Source organism: Tamandua tetradactyla, chromosome 23, assembly GCF_023851605.1.
Source record: "Tamandua tetradactyla isolate mTamTet1 chromosome 23, mTamTet1.pri, whole genome shotgun sequence".
Lineage (NCBI taxonomy): Eukaryota > Metazoa > Chordata > Mammalia > Pilosa > Myrmecophagidae > Tamandua > Tamandua tetradactyla.
The window spans coordinates 30,444,301-30,448,111 of NC_135349.1; the positions used below are offsets into that span (position 1 = coordinate 30,444,301).

At 38.0% G+C, this 3,811-nt stretch overlaps 1 pseudogene; it reads left to right on the top strand.

The window, feature by feature from the left end:
- The first annotated feature begins 403 nt into the window (after positions 1–403).
- On the top strand, positions 404–3,213 carry LOC143666752 (serine/threonine-protein kinase PLK2 pseudogene; annotated as a pseudogene).
- Positions 3,214–3,811: the final 598 nt, after the last annotated feature.

The window sequence follows — 3,811 nt, forward strand, 5'->3', positions numbered from 1 at the left end:
CACTTTAACTAAAAATAACATCTTCAAAAGATACTATTTATAAACTGTTTCACACCTATGGGAATAGGATTAAGATTAAGAGCTGTTTTTTTCTAGAGTATGTCATTATACCTACCTCAATTTCTTTACTGAAAATCTTCAGAACCACTGTCAAAAATTAATTGCTCAGAGTTCTGGAATGGCTGGGTGAGCATTTTAGCACATAATAAAACTAGACAACATTATCTACTATAATAATCAAAAATCAGGAAATTGACCAAAGACATACAAATTGTGAATTATTTATTTATGAAAATAAAGTCTACCTCAATAAGAATAGTGGAGATCAGTTGCCTTTTAGCCAGAGTATACTCCCATGCCCCACTCTGCTACATGGAGAGGAAAACTTATCACCATACCAGTCATGAGGACTGGCATCTCTGTTGCCACTACTGGAGGAGCCTCACTTATTTTTGGCAGAGAATGGGAAACCATGGCTAAGGACATGGTCAAAAGTAAAAACATTCTCAGTGGTAAATACTAAGGGAATACCTGTATTACAGCAGCTTAAATTCTCTATGTGGGCATGGAAAAGACCAGACAGGAATATAATGGGAAATACTGTGGAATGAAAAGCTTAACTAGTGGATTAATAACATCCCTTTTACCCCTGGTGCCCAAGACACGCTGCACATGCACCTGACTGCATCTACACCCAAGGGGTAACAGGGAGAAAAAAGAGGAAACCAACTTGACCTGTGGAAACTGACTGAACCTTTCTTGGCTGATTGAACTTCACCCACCCTGGCAAACTAGAGAGCCCCACCTGCCTATTCAAAACAATTTCTGAAACATACCAAAAGTTTAACCACAGATGTTTAACCACAAGGACATTGTTCTTTTGTTGATTTCAGCAAGCCCTGTTCTATAAATATGCCTCACTCCCTCCCCTTAGCGTGGCTTTTGTTTCAGTCAGTCCTTCAGGCTTGACTGCTCCTCAGTCCATCACTCTCAAGCTCTCTAATAAAGCTTGCCTTGATCCATTGAGGTCTATCTGTTCCTTCTTCACTTTCTTTTCAGAAAGTATTAGCAAGTCATTTGCCCTCAGTTGAATGTGACCTTGTGAATGCATAATGCAAAATTCAGAAAACTGTACATTGAGTGCCTACTGAAAGTCACACACTGATCCATCACAAACAGTTTAAGTCTTAAGGCTTCCTGGTGTATAAGTGCAGCTGACCAGCCACTGGCTGATCAGTAAACTATGCTGATCCGATTGAAATCTTTAGTAAATGGCTTTAAAATGAAAATAAAAACTTGGCAGAAATAGAAGTGGCTCCACATATTACACAGAATTCGTCTGTGCAAGTCACAAAACAAGCATACAAATAGCAAATAACCAACTATAGAGAGAAATAAAACCAAGAGTTCCAACAATGCATCATAGAAAAATACTCATTTTTAACTAAAATTTTTGGAGCAAGTGACAAACCAAGAAAGAGTAACATACATTTAGATAAACAACAATGACAATAACTAAAAACCACACAGAGGCCTTGAAACTGTCTGAGTGAAGTCAGTTGTTGAACTTCAAATATAGTCATTATCTTAAGTACTCCCAAAATAAATTGAACCTTGTTTAGAGTTTTAAGAAAGAATGATTACAGGCTTTCCAGAATTTGGGCCAGCTGAAGAAGAAAACTTCCTTGGGCAGCAGTCTCCTTCTCCTAGTAGAAACCCAGACCTCCATGAACTAGAAACCTTTCACAGAGGCCTCAACTAGGAAACATTTTATTAATGAAGCTGTGAAACAAAAAGTTGGGGACTTCGGTTTGGAAACAAGGCTGGGACCCTTGGAACACAGAAGGAGAACAGTATGTGGTATCCCAAATTATCTCTCTCCAGGAGTACTCATGAAACAAAGACATAGCTGTGAATCAGATATTTGGGCCTTAGGCTGTATAATGTATACAATGTTTGAAACTACAAACCTGAAAGAAATTTATAGGTGTATGAGAGAAACAAGGTATGCAATACCATCTTCATTGTTGGTTCCTGCAAAGCACTTAATGGTTAGCATGTTGTGCAAAAATTCAGAAGATCTCCCTAATTTGGATGACATCATTCAACATTACGTTTTTGCAGGGCTTCACTCCTGAAAGGCTTTCTTCTAGCTGTTTGTTGTACAGTTCCAGATTTCCACTTGTCAAGCCCAATTAAGAATTTCTTTAAGAAAGCTTCTGCTGCTCGTGTGTGTGTGTGTGTGTGGCAAAAAAGACAAAGCAGGATCTACTGACACACATAATAGAATATCTAAAGAAAATGAAGAAATTTGAAAGCTTAGGCATGACTTGAAGAAGACTTCAATAACTCAGCAACCCAGCAAACAGATAAGGAGCTTCAGCCACCTACCACTACAATTGCCAGATCTGGAACACCTGAAATAGAAAAAAGCAGCAGATTGAGGATGCTATCCACATAGCAGTCAGAGGGACTCTTGGAAGCAGCAGCAGCAGTAGTGAATGTCCTGAGGACAGTACCATGGGAAGTGTTGCAGATACAGTGGAAAGAGCACTTCAAGGATGCCTAGAAAACATGCCAGAAGCTGATTGCATTCCCAAGAAACAGCTGAACACATCAATTCATTGGATCACCAAGTGGTTCAATTACTCTAAAAATTATAGCTTAGGGTACCAGCTCTCAGTCCATGCTATTGGAGTTGTTTTAAAAAATAGTGCTTACATGAGTTTCCTTCCAGACAAAAACAAACAAACAAACAAAAAAACAAAAAAACTGTTCACTATTATGCAGAGCTTAGCCATTGCTCAGTTTTCTCTGTAACAGATGCCCCTGAAAAATTCATTAGCCAAGTGACAGTGCTAAAATACCTTTCTATTACATGGAGGAGAATCTCATGGATGGTGGAGATCTGCCTAGTGTTATTAATATTCGAAGACATTGGCTCTACCTCCCTTAGTGGCTAAAATCTGATAAGGCCTTAATAATTCTCTTCAATGATGGCACCTTTCTGGAGAATTTCTACCATGATCATATGAAAGTTATCATTTGTACCCAAAATGAAGAACACTTACTCACTTACATCAATAAGGTTAGGATATCTACCATGTTCAGACTGACAACTCTGCTGATGTCTGGCTGTTCATTAGAATTAAAAATCGAATGAAATATGCTCTGAACATGCTTTTAAAGAGATGTAACTGGAAGATTTTTTGAATGGACCCTCTGAGGCTCATTTTTTTCCACTATGAGATTTAGGAAGCCAGTAGAATGTTCTACAGCATATTGAAAAAGGTGGACAGGTAGTGGCATGGAAATAATTCCTCTGTTTCTGCTAGGCAGGGTGAGACCAGAGCAGTCTGAGGCATAGAGTTCTTGGACTTTGGACTAATCCGAGAGTGAACCTGAATGCAGTTTTCCTGGACATACCTGTTTTAAAAGTTTTATCAGAAAATTTTGCAGAAGGGTGCATTGACTCTTAACTTTTCTCTGTAGAGAACATTTCAGACACAGAACGTGGAACTGTGAAAGTATTTCTTGAAGAGGAGGGAGAAGAGAGGAAGCTCCCATGTTTTTAAAGGCTGTAATTGGAGGAGCTGTTGCCTATTTAAGTGTGAAATATGGCCATATATATGAATATATAAACAATATATATATTGCTAATTTTTGAAGACATTTGTGGGTAGAAAAGTGCATCCCTTGTTAATAAACTTTTCATTTATTATTAAAAAGGAAAGAATGACTACCATAAGTCATCAAATAGAGATCGAGAAATATACATATAAATTATTTAAAAACAGGCAAATTCCAGAAA